This window comes from Petaurus breviceps, unplaced genomic scaffold (assembly GCF_028583685.1).
Source record: "Petaurus breviceps papuanus isolate PSGF00001 unplaced genomic scaffold, PetGlider_PUasm1.0 38, whole genome shotgun sequence".
Lineage (NCBI taxonomy): Eukaryota > Metazoa > Chordata > Mammalia > Diprotodontia > Petauridae > Petaurus > Petaurus breviceps.
The window spans coordinates 37685597-37701534 of record NW_027186304.1 but is presented as its reverse complement, the minus strand read 5'-3'; the positions used below and the strand labels follow the sequence as shown (position 1 = coordinate 37701534).

The window sequence follows — 15938 nt, the reverse complement described above, 5'->3', positions numbered from 1 at the left end:
GCACCGGCCCTGAAGTCAGGAGGACCTGAGTTTAAATCTGGCCTCAGATACTTGACACTTAACTAGCTGTGTGACTTAAGGGCAAGTCACTTAACCCCAATTGCCCTGCCTTCCCCCCTCAAAAAAAAAAAGTCAAGCACAGGACTTTCATGTAAAGTTATTTGCCCTTTAAAAGAACACTATCATAGCATTATATTTTTACTTTGTAGTAGGTCTTTCAGGGAGCTTCATATGTCCATAGTAAACATTAAGACTTCCTTAGAAAATAAAATCCTGAAAAAATTCCTGTAAAGAATGCACTAAGTTTCAGTTTTCATATAATACAAATCTGAAGAACTGCTGGGGCTTGGGGTCAGCAGAGAGGGAAAGAGGAAGCTGATTCCAACTCATAAAAATCAGTGTTAATTCTCCCCTGAAATTTGTGGCCATATCCCAATAGATTTTAAAGTTCTAATCAAGGAAACTGCAGCTAGGTCGGATTCTAAGGATGGTGTTTCTCTTTTAATCAGTTTTCTCAGCTTGATTGATGGTCCAATTATTAATATGTTGAAAATATGTAAGATTTGCAAATATGAGGCAGTCTCTGGCCACATATTGTCCTGATTCCATAAAAGTGACTCTTGTCTGAGTCATTTTCCTTTAAGGCTTATTTGCCAAGGCTGTTGGTCATTAGCACCTAATCCTGGAGGATCACAGAGCCTTCTGTTTTAAGAAAGATACCCGCTGTTTCTTCAGCCACATGTTTGTTGTTATTGTTGTATAGCAGCTGCTGTGATTGCCAAATCCTTGGAGAACTTTTAATGTGATTTTTCTAACAGATGTTCAATCCCTTGCAGAAATAGTTATGCACTTTTGAGCTGCAATCCTACAGGAACATTGTGACCTTAAGTGCATATAGTACATAGTATTCTGAAGTTTTAATGTTCAGACTCATTGGGCAATTTGTCCTGCTTACAGATCGAAGAATTAGTCCTATAGAATGATCGTTTTCAAGTTACTTAAATTTTACATCTAATACTTTAAAAATAATTTTCTGTAATTTTTCAGAACTTGAAAAGTTGCTTTCAGTCTCCTTCCACTTACCACTTTTCACCTGCTTTAACGAGATAGAAAATCATTTTGAAGTGAGAGAAATTGTACTGGTTACACAAATGCTATATAGCTGTGATTTTAGCTAACATTCTCTTCTCCAGTTTGTGAAAGAAGGTTGCCAGATGCTCAAACAGAAGCTTCCCTAGCCCCCTCCCTAATTTCCCATCAGGGGACCTTGCTAGAGAACCATCAACATGTATCTTGACTAAAAATCCCAAACTAATAGCTATCTTCCTAATAGGCAAGAACAGTTAATCAGGGACCTGTTTATACTTATAGAGTAAAGAAATATAATAATAAGTTATATACTTAGACTTCTAGAGTAAAGAAAAATCAGTTGTTTACTTTAAAGAAATGTCTTCATTAAAAACCAGTAATCATACAATCAACAAATATTTATTAGGCATGTGCTATGTCCAGCATATAAAAATATGCTGGGGATCCAAAGACAAAAGTGAAATAGTTTTTGCCTTCAAGGAGCTTACATTCTAAAGTAGGAAGTCAATACTTACAAATGTTATTTGTACAAGAGATGCAATATAATTTGAAGAGATGGTACTGGTAGCTGGGGGGGGGTGGGGGTGGGGTTAGGAAAAAGCTTCCTGTAGAAGGCGGCTTTTGTTCTGAGCCTTGAAGGAGATCATGGATTCTGAAGGCGTATTCCAGGCATGAGGAACAGGTGGGGCAAAAGCATGGAAACCATTAATGGAGGCTCATATATGAGGAACACTAAGAAAACCAATTTGACTGGACTGATTGTGTGCAAAGGTAAGTAACATGTAAATAAATCTGGAAAACTAGGTTAGGGTCAGGTTATGAAGGGCTTCAATTACCAATATCGAATTTATATTTGATCTTAGAGGTAATAGGGGAACTTCTGGGGTTTTTTGAATGACATGGTCAGACTTGTGATTTTATATCACTTTTCCAGCTGTTTGAGGCCTGCTGTTAGGTAATGATGGTGTGAATTTCCACAAGTAAGTTTGATTTGCATTAGTATTTCATAGCATTGACCCTGCCCATGTTGGTCATATGGGTCTTATGATAGTAAATGTTTATCTTTTTTTTTTCATTAACATTCATTTAAAAGTTTCGAATTCCAAATTCTCTCCCTCCTTCCAGTCCCTCCCCCATCCATTGGGAAGGCAAGCAATTTGATACTCATTAAACATGCAAAGTCAAGCAAAACGTATTTCCAGATTAGCCATGTTGCAAAAAAAAAAAAGGCAAGAAAAATAAAGAAGATGAAAAAATGCTTCAGTCTACACTCAGAGTTCGTCAGTTCTCTCTCTGGAGGCGAATGAGTCTTTTGGAATTGTTGTGGACCGTTGTATGGATCAGAGTCGCTAAATCGTTCACAGTTGGTGGTGATTACTACATTGCTGTTACTGCATACGGGAGTCTCCTGGTTCTGCTCACTTCATTTCATATATTTCATACATGCCTTCCCAGGTTTCAATGACCTTTTTTAACATAGGCAAACAGGACACAGATGCATGAGTTTGCTATAGCTTTTATGTTGTCAAATCTTTTGGAGGGGTCTCATCCTGTTCCACTGAACTTGGAATTCTGCCAAGTTGGCCAAGAGGTTCTACAAAGAGGTGGACAAGAACACTTGGCAAACCATGATTTTGTTGGTCGTTTCTGCTATGTGGCACTACAGTTGCTGCTCAGTTTAGAGGGCCAGGGATGGTAGCACCTGTGACATAGACATACATGGAAAATCCATGTAAAATTTTTTGGCCCTCCCTTCATGCCAGAAATCTGAATTATTATGGTATTAAAGATAAAACATGTTGATATTATACAATACTCTGCATATATTTTATTGCATTTCTGAGTTTCTATACTTTTTCTATGTCATCTGCTGGCTTTCTGGTGTTGTCTATGACTTCTACAAAACTCCCCCCATTTAATTTCTTATACGGACCCACGATATATCAAAACCATGATGGGTAAAGTTGCAGTGTGGAAGGGATAACTGTACTTTCTTCAGCCTCCAGTACCTGTTTTAATTAAGGCTGCTGCCAGATGTAGGGACCTGGGCCTGAGCTAAGAAAATCTCTAGTCCCTAACACCTGGGCAGCAATGAGAGCAGTAGCACCAGACCCCTGAATCTGTATTCTGACTTGACGTTTTTTGCCATTGAAGTCCGGGTCCTTTTGTGGAAGGAAAGAAGTTACTGGGATAAGTGTCCTTGTCACTTCCCCCTCAGGACTGTCTGCGTTGTAATTGGAGGATGGAATTGGAAGGGAGCGTTAGATACGGCCAGAGGCCCGGGGTCCTCACTCACAGCCCCTCAGTCTTTTCACAGTATGGCCATTCTTACCTTTCTTCTGTTTTCCCAGCCGTGTTCCCATTACTCTCATTTTCCTTGACTGATTCCCAAGTCCCCATTTTCTCCCCCTTTTCCTTCTTTTCTCTGACGTTCCTTCACTCCTCACTGTGTTTATTTGTTCTACTTTCCCTTTTGCCGACTCCTCCCTATTAAGTCTCACAGGGGCCCCCCTACCAGAGTTGGGGAAGGCCCTTCCTAAATTCTCCTTATTTTCAGCCACAGTCTGTCTCCTCCTGCAGTAGATCTTGAGAGAATTGGCTGTTATTCTTTCCTTCAGGTCCACATTGACCCAGAGTAAATGGCCATATTAAGGTTCCTCATCTTTTCCTACTGGTCTTGTGGAGAATCCCCTCCATGGGAGAACACAGCCATGGTCCTTATGGAAGCCCCTTTTGATATTCTGTCCATCAGCTCCTTCATGAGAGCGTGAAGCCTTTTCTTCTTGGATACAAGGAAAAGTGTTTATCTTTCTTTTATTCTTTTATCTGTTTTTGGAAGCACTCAGGGTTATGTATTTGAACTCGGGTCCTCCTGACTCCACAGTGGCTGCTGCTTCTTCCATTGGACCAGCTAGTTAGTTTCCTCTTTATCTTTCTTTAAGAAATGTTTAGTATATATTTCCACAGGCAAAAAGTAGGCATTTAAAAAAATGTCTTTTTCTACTTTTACTACAAGGTTGCTTCCAAAATTTGGTCTAGGACAAAAATTGTTTACCATCACAAAATGATTAAATTACTTATGTAGCATATAAAAGTAGCAATTACTTTTTTTTTTTAGCAATTACTTTTAAAATCAACTAACAATATTTAAGAAACATTTTAGGATGTTTTCGAGGAAGTCAAGGGCATACAAATATAGGGACATAATTCTTGAGTAATATTTAAAACGACACACTATTTTCCCTTCCGTAAACCCATCCCTCTGCCATTTATTCATATTTGTAAACTCAAAATTACTCTTACCGTGTCCCTATCAGCTTCTAAAGCAGTCAGTTAGCAAGCCTTGTCGATTCTGCCTCTACAATATTATCCCTCCCACTCATCCTCTTCTCACTGGGCCACTTGCCTTAGTTCAGGCCCTTGCTTTTTCACTTTTGACTGTTTCTGTAGTCTCCCACTCTTTCTCTTTGGGGCCAGTTTCCCCATTTTCCTGTCTATCTTCTATGTAAGTGCCGATTTCATGTTCCTAAGACAAATCTGACAGTGTCATCCTCCTGCTTTAATGAAAACTTCAGTCTTCTCCCTCTTGTTTCTAGTACAATAATAACAATGATTATAATTGTAACACCTGACATATTGTACTGCAAGGTTTATCAAGTGCTTTTTCTTTGATAAGATACTTATCTGCTAAAATGTAAACTTCTTCATTTGGTATTTAAAGCCCTTAACAACCTTCCCACCTACCTTGCCAGATTCTTTTTCATATTACTCTTTCTCAAACTCTGTGTTCCCGTCAAACTGAGTTGCTGCTCCCCAAGTTTGATATTCTTCTCTCAACTGTCTGTCTTTTCACAGGCTGACCTCCCTGCCTTGGTCTTCACTCTTCTTGCTTGTAATGCAGAGTATCCTCTCCCCTACTAGGGAAGGGTACTATACTAATAGGAATTCTTTGTTGATCCCCTAACTGATTTGTACTCTCCCCTGCCTCACAGTTTCTTGTACATACTTGGTGGACTTTGGTATATATAGTATTTCTACTCTTGCTCCACCTTCCCCTTGATCTTGTATTTAGAGACTGTGTGATGTTGACACTTAAGCCTGTTTGCCTCAGTTTCCTTATCTGTAAAATGAGCTAGAGAAGGAAATGGAAAACTACTCCAGTATCTGCCAAAAAACCCAAATGGGGTCACGAAGAGTCAGACATGGTTGAAATGAGTGAACACAACAACAAATCCTTAGAACTTAGCACTGTATACATAGCAATATAATTTCTAAACAGCCATGTATATATAGCAATGAATAATAGCTCATGTTTATATAGAACTTTAAAGTTTTGTAAAATTTTACATCTGTTATCTCAATAGGTAGGTGCTATTATTATCCCCATTTTTCAGATGAGGAAAAGGAGTGTGAGAATGATTAAATAACTTGCCCATGGCCCCTCAGCATTTAAGTATTGGAGGCAGAATTTGAATCCAGAGCCTTCTGACTTCAAGAACAGCACTCTTTCCATTATGCCATTGTAGGTAGTGATTTCCGAATCGCAGTAGAGAATCCAAGGCATGGCTTTAGTGCACCACAATGATAGAATTAGTGGATTAGGCACAATCTCATTTTATTTATGAGACCTTTACTGAGGAGCAGGGCTCCTGCATATATACTACAAGAACACTGATGTGCCAATATTTCCCTTTCCTCATATTAATCAAGAAGAAGAGATCCACTTCCCTTTCTTAACTATTCTGTTTCACTTAGTGAACTTAGATTTCCTAATACCACATTCTCATTCATTCTTCTCTAGGACTGTTAGGTGCAAGTTACACACATTTATTATAGTTTGCAAGCTTTAAAGCTTTATAAAAGCATCAGTTATTTTGGATGGAATTTTGGGGGAATGAGGTCAAAGAAGACTCCTTCAGGGTTTCCCCTGTGGGGTCGTAGGATAGGTAGGTAAAAGCAGCTGAGGAATTGTCCCCCAAAATGGAAATATATCTCGGCCCTAGGTTATCCCTTGGAGGAAAAGGTACAATAGGGGCAGCTAGGTGGTGCAATGAATAGAGCATGGGCCCTGGAAGCAGGAGGACCTGGGTTCAAATCTGGCCTCAGACACTTGACATACTAGCTGTGTGACTTTGGGCAAGTTACTTAACCCCAAGTGCTCTCCAAAAAGCAGAAATTAAAAAAAAAAAAACAACACATGGTCCTCTCTAAAAAAAAAAAGGGCAGCTAGGTGGCGCAGTGAATAGAGCACCAGCCCTGGAATCAGGAGGACCTGAGTTCAAATTTGGTCTCAGACACTTGACATACTTACTAGCCATGTGACCTTGGGCAAGTCGCTTAACCCCAATTGCCCTCCAAATAGCAAAAAAAAAATTAAGTATATGAAGCTGCCTTTTATATGAAGCTTCCTTTTGGTGCTTCATTGGCATCTCCATCCCCCACCTTGGATGGATTATAGGACAAGGGCCATCTTATCCCGAATTCTGCTCCATAGCAATGTTACAGCTGTTTTCCAGTTTAAGTAGGCTGTGGTTTATCAAGGAGATAATAATTCTGAGTGAAGAGGATGAGGATGGAGAAACCAAGAATAAGAGGAAAAACAGAGAAAAGAAATGAGGTGAAGTGGGACAAATATGCCAGTAATGGATGTCTTTGGGAGGTGGTGTTAAAAGGGAGAGGAAGTAGACATCCAGTGTCGTTTTCTCTATCCAAATTGACCCTGTTTGTAGCCTTTTTATTTTTCCTGTTTAGAAATAACTGCCAAAATCCACTAGATGTCAGCAGAATATGGGGAATTTATTTAAAATCTAGACCACTGGGCCTGGCAAGAAAAGAAGGGATAAATTTCAGAGTGTTTTCAAGGAGCAGATGTTCACTCAATAATGCATGCTCTATTTGAAAAACAAGTGATTTAATTTAATTAGTTGTCATCTCAATTACAACAGTTTTATTATTCATGCCAACCAAGTTATGCTAGCTGCCCAGGTTAACACTTGGTTCTTCGGCCTCTCTGCTACTAAAAAACACACCTGCAAAAACTCAGACAAGGCCACAATGCAGGGATTTGTAGTAATAAAAATGTGTTTATGTGCACATAAATCCAAAGTGGTAATAATTTCCAAACAGTGCCCTATAAGGAACAATTAGGGTTTGAGGCAATCAACAAAGCTATAAAATCTGCAAAGGGCCCTTAATCCTTCTGAATCTCTCTTTGGGTCATCTTGTGGCTAACCATCACAATCTACTTTAGGAGTTTGGAGGCCAGAGATGTTTGCAGGGGCCAGAATCTCCTAGATATTTAACTATGGGGACTAGACCCAGTCTAGATCAGGCAGCAGAGATCCAAGTCAGGAACCAGCACTGATATTCTCACTTGGTATGAGGGTAGACGGGTGTTATGCCTTCCTAAGGACAAACATATTTAAAGGGCATTGAGGCAGAAGATGCACGGTTAGTGTATCTATGTGTTTTGTTCCTGCTGGATGAGAACTCTCTTAATATTTGCTTTATTTCAAACTTGAAAACAGTTGGTAGAGTGTGATCGAGTGGGTTCTTAAAAATGTTTTATTGTTTGGGGTTTTTTTGTATAGTGCAGTAAATGCCCTGAAGTTGAGATTTGGGTTCACATTTCATCTATGACTTTATTGGCAATATGAGCTCAGCTCTCTAAAAATACAGGTTATAAAGTGAGAGCCAACTATGAAGAAAATCAAGTCTTAACACAGATATGTAGGTGAAAAAAGAAAGACCGAAAGTGGTCTATGGATCACACTTTGAGAACTGCTACCTTAGAGATTTTAATTTCTCTTATTAGTGACTTGGAGTTATATATAGTTGCTGATAGTCTGTATTACCTTCTTTGAAAACTGCATATGGAGAACAGCTCTTGCCTTCCCACCCTTCCTCTCTCCCTCCCTCCTTTCCTTCCTTCCTTCCTTCTGTCCTCTCCTTCCTTCCTTTCTCTCCTTCCTGCCTGCCTGCTTACCTTACCTTACCCCCACCTTCCCTGCCTTGTTCCTTCTTCTCCTTCATGCCTTCTCTTCCTTCCATCAATTCTATATATATCTTAGATATAAAATTTAATGATAGAGTTGATGCAAAGACTTCCCCCCCTTTCTACTGTTTCTTTTATCTTTATTGTTTTTTGCAAAAGCTTTTTTTATTTTATCTAATAAAAGTTGTTTTTGTTCTTTTACGATCACCTTTATCCCTTGCTTAGTTAAGAATTCTTCCTAGTCACAGAACTGAAAGATACTGCCATTCTCCAATGACTTTTATATCTTAGGCGGTGTATTTATTTGACTCTTACTGTATGTAGCATATGGGGTAAGATACTGGTCTGAACCTATTTCCTGCCAAATTGTTTGCTGGTTTTCCTTGAAGTTCCTGTTAAATAGGGAAATCTTTCCTTAGTAGTTTGTATTTTGGGGTTTATAGAACAATGACCACATTGTCCGGTTGCTTCTGGTTGTTGCTTATCTTTCTTTTCTGGTCTACCTTCCTGCTTTTTAACCAATACTAAAGTTTTGATGATCATTGCTTTATAATATAGCTTAAAATCTGGTAACCTGTGCCCTACCCAGTCCTGCTTTCCCCCCATTATTTTCCTTGAGATTTTAGATCTTTTATTCCTATGAAAATTTTTGTTGTTCTTCCTTCCAATAAATATAAAATTGCTCTATAGAAGGGAACAACAATAAAAATACAATCTGGATTTTATTTGAAAAAAAAAATGTACAGAGTAGTGGAATTAATGAGATTTGTTAGCAGTAATAAATATTAGTTTTATTGGTTTACCAACCAAATGTTGGAAGGATCCTTGATAATTGGCAGAGCTAATTAGAATTTCAAAGTATGCATGTAATTTTAATAGGATTATCTGTAGGTTAACCCAGCACCTTATCCATATTAGTTTAACTCCCCAGTAACCAAACCCAGAGTTATATCAAAGACCATTAGAATTTTTTTCAAAAATAGTTTCCCTTCTGTAAGAATTACTTTTAAAATTTCTTTTAGCATAACATGGAAGAGTGCCTACAAAGTCACACCTCACTTTTCTCCTGCCTCAATTGAGTCCCCAAAAGCCAGTTAAGAAGTATTATTGCTACCATGTGATTTTCGTGGAAACTCACTAACATCATCAGAGGGGAAGGACAGGGGGAGGAAGGAAGGAGGGAGAGACAGAGACAGAGACAACGAGAACACTTTCTATTCCCCCAAATGGTTGGAACCTTCTGAATAATATAAATAGGAAACCATGGCCAGAACTGGTTACATAAAACATTAGGTGTTACAACCTCAAGGTAGGATTTTTGGTGTTGCCAAGTCTTTGGAAGTTCATTAGCTGTTGAGAGTGGCACTCTGCCAGGGGGTAAATTTTACAGAGGAAAATAAATCTTGCATTTTTTCCTCAAGATTTTGGGGGTAAGGAAGTACAGGACACTTTTTCAAGTATGAATAATACTAGTGCTTACTGGAACACAAGGGGATAGATCATGACAGTGTATGTTAAGGGTAGACATTTCTATATGTACTAGAAGTGCCCAGAAGTAGGACCATGAATAGAGATTTGGAGCTGTAGTTAATGTTAGTAAAACTACTTTCCAGGGGCCCATCATATCAGGAATGGGCACCTAGTTTATATTTAGAGAAAGATGACAGTTCTGGATCTTAAATTATCATCTTCCTGGGACTCAAGGAAGCCAAGAGAAGAAAACAAAAATATTTATTTCACCAAGACCTCCTACCTGATGGCATTGGTCCTTAGGGTTTTATCTCGGTTATGAGGGATGATGCCTTTCTCTCTGTAAAATACCTATAATTACTTATATATTCAGGTGTTGTCTTACTTGTCTGCATCCATGGAGAAAATATTCCATATGGGAGAAGGTGGGGATTAACAAAATAACAATCCTCTAAAAAATAATACTCTTTTGAAATTTGAATAATACTTGATCCCCCTCCCCTGGCCCCCTTCCCCCTGCCCCCAGTGTTTTTCCTGCTGTTTCCAGTATCCATGACAGCAGTATTGCCCATTTCAGTTCTTGGATTTATGTGAAAAGATTTCAGAAGACACCCCTATTCTGTCTAACTACAAAATAAATAGGGTCCCACTGGAGATGGAGTCCTCTTTTCTTTACTCTGTGCAGGGTTTTTCTGAGCTGTATTTACACCCATGTGTGGCAGCCAGTTCACAGCTTAATTACAAGTGGTGTTTTTTTATCATGATTGGTAGATAGTGCAGGGAATATGTAAAGCCTTTCTGAATAGTGTTATAGTATTTCCCCAGGATATTGTTTATTATATATCTTCAAATTGTTGACCCCATCCTTTCTCATTCTGAGTTGTTTTCATACAAGTCCAGAATGTATCTGTCTTATGGCTTATGGTGGGATAGCCCTCCCAGCATTACCACTGCTAAGCTTCTGCCCCTGAAGTGACAAAAAAAAGAGGGAAAGGCCCATAAATGCAAAAACACTCTTTCTCTGTGGTAGCGAAGAACTAGAAATAATGTGGTTGCTTATCAACCAGGGGATGACTGAACAACTTTTGATAGGTAAATGTAATTGTACCATGACTTGATGAAAGGGTGGTTTCAGAGAATCCTGAGAAGACTTATATGAACTGATATAGAGTGAAATGATCTGAACTAGGAGAACAGTTTATATGATAACATCTTCATTTTAAAGACAGACAGCTGTGAAAGATTTAAGAAGTTTAATCAGTGAAATGACCAAACACAACTCCAGAGGAGTTATTATCATCATGTTATATGATGCTTCCTACCATTTGGCAGAAGGGTGATGGACTAAGGGGTGCAGGCTGAGATCTGCATGTTCAGACATGACCATTTAAAAAATTTTTTTGCATGGCTATACTAATTTGTTATAAGGGATGTTTTTGGGTTTTTTTTTGTGTGTGGGAGAGTTGGGGAAAATGGTACCTATGGTAATACTTAAAAAAAAAAAGGAAGAAAAGATTGTCAAGAAATCCTTTAAAAAAATAAAGAGAGCAGAAGGAATTTCAGAAGGGGAAATAGGTAAGCAGGGTAGTCTTGGAACTACTCTATTAAATTTGAATTGTACCAAAAAACAAAACAAAACAAGACCCCCAAGATTTATGTGGGAGTATCTGGATGGTTCAATGGATAGAGCACTGGGCTGGGAACTGGGAAGATTCATCTCCTGAGTTCGAATCTGGCCTTAGACCCTTCCTAGCTGTGTGACTCTGGGCAAGTCACTTAACCCTGTATGCCTCAGTTTCCTCGTCTGTAAAATGAACTGGAGAAGGAAATGGCAAACCATTCCAGTATCTTTGCCAGGAAAACCACAAATGGGCTCATAGAGAGTCAGACATGACTGAAATGACTAAACAGCCACTACAATAACAAAAAGATGTACTTAATGGAAAAAATGAACATAACAGAATTTTCCTATCCAATCATTCCCTTTGTTTTTCTTTGTCTATTGAAATATTCATGTGTGTTGATATTTAAGGAGTTCATGATAAAAAAAGAAAATTAAAAACCTGCCATATGTTCAGTTCAGTTCATACTCAATAATTCAGTACACAGTTCCACACACTCATCAGTCCTATTTCTAGTTGACTTCCATTGCGCTATTAGAGAAATTGTTTTTTTCCTAATTTTTATAGCATTGCATTCTTCAAGCTCTGCATGCTTTAACTGGATTAAATTTACTTTTTTAAAAAAAATGTGGTTTAAGGCAATGGTTACACCCAACATTTGTGCAAAAGTGTTTCTTCCCAAGTATTTAATTTAATTTGTTTGCTAGTTTGTGGTTGAGAGAGGGATTTTTTTGGTCTTGGGCTTTGTGACCCAAATCTCTCTCCTACCAAAGTGTACTCAGTCACATAAGGTTAGGGTGATGGTTATCAAGAAAGGTACCAAAAGCACAGTTATCCTACCCTATGAATTTTAGAGAAAATATAATATTCCTCCGGGCAGCTAAGTAGATCAAGGAATAGAGTCAGGGCCTGCAGTCAGCAAGATTCTTCTTTCTGAGTTCAGATTTGGCCTCAGAGACTAGGTGTGTGATCCTGGGCAAGTCACTTAACCCTGTTTGCCTCAGTTCCCTCATCTGTAAAATGAGTTGGAGAAGGAAATGGTAAACCATTCCATTATCTTTGCCAAGAAAACCCTAAATGGGGTCACAAAGAGTTGGACGTGAGTGAAAAGCAACTGAACAACAAATAATTTTCAGCATTTTTCATTAAATGGATATCTTCATCAACAGTGTCTCAATAAAGGCAAACCACTGTCATACATGAGAAAATTATTTCCCCCATTTTGTTGATTAAAAAATGGGGGCACGAATGCAGACTGAAGCAAACTACCTGCTCTCTCTTTTGTGTTTTGTTTCATTCCTTCTTTCTCGTTACTCACCTTCATTGGTTATAATTCGTCTTTACAACTTGACTAATGTTTAATGTGAAGATATTTGTAGAACCTATATCAGATTGCATGCTGCCATGGGGGGGGGTCAGGGGAAGGAGAAGGAGGGAGAGAAAATTTGGAACTCAAGGGATTGTAGAACTGAATGTTGTAAACTAAAAGTAAATAAATAAATTTAAAAAAAAAAGAAATGGGGGCAGAAAGAACTCAAGTGATTTGCCTTAGGTTTCACATAATGATTATTATAGCCCTGGAGTGTGTTTAGTCATTTTTATTCATGTGTCTTATTTATTCACCTCTTATTAAAGGTACTAGAGTGGTTTGCCATTTCCTTCTCCAGCTCATTTTACAGATGAGAAAGCTGAGCCAAACAGGGTAAAGTGACTTGTCCAGGGTCACACAATTAGTGAGGGTCTGAGGCTGGATCTGAACCCAGGTATTCCTGACTCCAGGTCGAATGCTCTATTCTCTCTGCCATCTAGCTGCCCCCTACATCTAGAATGGATTTCAAAGGCCATCCAGTCCAACACCCCTCCTCAGTTTACAGGAGGGGAAATTAAGGTCAAAGAAGTTAAATGATTTGCCCAAGGTCATGAAGGCAGTCAGCTGCAGTTATTGTGCTCAAATCCATGTCTTTTGTTTTCAGAATTTGTATTTTTCTTTCTTTCTACCACTTAGTGAGAAAGCCAGGAATAGCACCTGGTTCTCCTCACTTTCAGCTCTAGGCTTTTTCCAGTGGACCACATCACTCCTTGGCTCATCTAATGTTATCTGCATAGGACTCAGTGGCCAGACTGGAAGGTGATTTATTTCTCAGCCTAGGCCACTTTTTTTTGCCCAGAGATGCTTCTCAGCCTGTTGACATTTCAGTATGATATAGTGGAGAGAGGCCTGAATTCCACCTCTTCTCTTGACCGTTTATATGATCTCGGGCAAGTGACTTCGGCTGTCTGAAAGGTTTCGTTATTTATGAAATCAGGATATTGGCATAGCTGACCTTTAAGGGCCTTTCTAGCTGGAAAAGTCTGTTCCTCTGATCTTCTAGCCCAGAGGTGTCAACCCATTGCCCAAGTAGCTGCATGTGACCCACAACACTTCCTGAGTGTGGCTAGCCAGGAGCCAGATTAAATTGTAATTGTAAATAAAACAAGATAAATAAAAACACAATATAACATAGGTTATGTGGGTTTCTAGGTTAGTAAGCAGCTGCAGAGATCACTGTGTAAGGTTTAGTGGTCATGTTCTATTTGAGACTGACACTACTACTCCAGCCTAATTTAGTCTAGATTTTATTTGTTGGCAGGGTCCCTGCTTACAAGGATAAGTAATGATAGAGCATAGGAGCAGCGGGAGTTTTAAGGCTTCTTGAGAAAAAGAAGGCCCATAATAGTGATAATAGCTCATTTTTATATAGTACTCTAAGATTCACAGAATGTTTTCCCCTCAGTAACTCTATGAGATAGCCAGTATGGATATGATTATCCTTGCTTCACAGAGAGGTTAGGTTACTTGACATGGTGTCTGAACTGGGATTTATGCTCGTCTGACTTCCAGTCCATTGCTCTTTCTGTTATAGTACGTTGGCTCTTTAAAAAAGTTTATTTCCTGATATCTTTTGTTTTCATATCAGCTATATTCTCTGTTGCATCTCTACCTCCCTCCCATTCCACAGAAGCATCTCTTTTAATACAGAATTAACAAATAAGAATTTTCAAAAGAGGAAGAAAAAAAAAGTTCAGTAAAACTAACCAGTGTATTGAAAAAGTGATCTATACCAGGGTCTCCACATTTGCAAAAAAGGGGTTGGGGGATGAGGAGTGTTCTATCTTTTCTTTGGGGCCAAATTTGCAGTTTGGGTTGTTTTATTATTCTTTCCACTTACATTGTTAAAATCATTGTATTTACAGTTTTACTGGTTCTAATTACTTCGCTTTGAATTAGTTCATATCAGCCTTCCTTGCTTCTCCGTCTTTTTCGTAGTCATCATTTTTGCAACATAGTAATATTCCATTATGTTTGCGTGCCACAGTTATTTAGCTGTTCTCTGACTATAAAAAAAATACTGCTATAAATATTTTGGTATATATAGGGACTGACTTTCTTTTTGTCATTGACCTTGAAGCATATGGCTGGTATGTTGACTCTTAAGAAGAAGCAATTTTGGGTGGGAATCAGAGCCAAGATGGCAGAGTGGCAGGAAGTGGTGCAGCAAGCTCTCCCAGAAAAAATCCTCTAAACTGAATGAGAAAATGCACCAGCTTGAATCTTGTTGGGGAGATCCAGCAGAAGTCACAGTGAGTCATTTGTCCAGCCCAGCTTGGCATGGTGAGTCAGACAGAGATCTGTGGATACTTGGGACAGAAGATAGACCAGGAGCATACTGTGTTTGGAACACTCCAGCGCCCATGAAGAAGCCATTTTGAACTGAGGAGAGGAGATCCTAGACCCACACCAGGGTACCACCTACCCATAGTGGGACAGGTGAAAACTGGCAGTTTTTTGGTGTATTACTGAGTAACAGATCCAGGGTGGATTGAGAAAGTGCCTGTACCCAAGGGTAGCCTTCTGTAGCAGCAAGCACCCCAAGCGTCCTCAGGGTTTGCTGCCAACACAGGTTCTTGGATCTGCTTTGATAAAGGAAAGCAACTCAAAATGGGTTAACAAGCTTACTTCAATCAGTCAAACATATATTGTTTACCTAGTTCAGGGGAAAGAGGTCAGCACCCCGAACTTCAGAGTATACAGACAGAATTATCAAGACAGAAACAGATCAAGTAGACAGATTTCCAAACTGTCCAACCATTACATCCATACCCAGTCAACATCTGGGTTTCAACATCTGGGTTTCAACATCTGGGTTTTTCAAAGCCGGGGGGGCCCTGGACAACGGCTTCCCAGAATTCAGATCAAATCACAGAACACTTCTCAAAGTGAGCCCCAAAACAAAGCTACACATCAGGGCTTATATAGCCTTCTCCTGGCTCAGAGAATGTAACAATCTTATTGACCCACTGGCCAATCAAGAAGTATCTACTGAAAAACAAGCCTCCCACACCAGGCTCCAGGTGCACTTTAGCCTAGGGGCAGGGAAGATCTTACAAATTTACATTCCCATTACACCTTCTTGGGTAGGGAGGCTCTGGGCAGTATGCTGAGAAGGAAGAATTTCAGAAGCAAAAAGCTGTATGACTCAAAGCACCAGGAAGAGAGTGAGGACTCAGTTGCAGCATCTAGCCTACCCTGCAAAGGAATAAGCAGGACAGGAATCTCAGATCACAGGGGAGCCTACAATTCAGGCACTTTGAATGAACAAAACTTTCTAACTGGCTGATAGAGGCTGCCTACTGTGCTCCACTGTCACCAGTGGCATCCTGCTATCACTCAGATCCAAACCCAGGTCAGGAATTTGCTGAGCTTAGACCAGGGGACCCCTTTG

At 39.3% G+C, this 15938-nt stretch overlaps 1 protein-coding gene across 5 annotated transcripts in view; it reads left to right on the top strand.

The window, feature by feature from the left end:
• Window positions 1-15938, top strand: part of TMEM241 (transmembrane protein 241) — a 168399-nt gene that overhangs the window by 14671 nt on the left and 137790 nt on the right. The gene's annotated exons all lie outside the window — the stretch shown is intronic.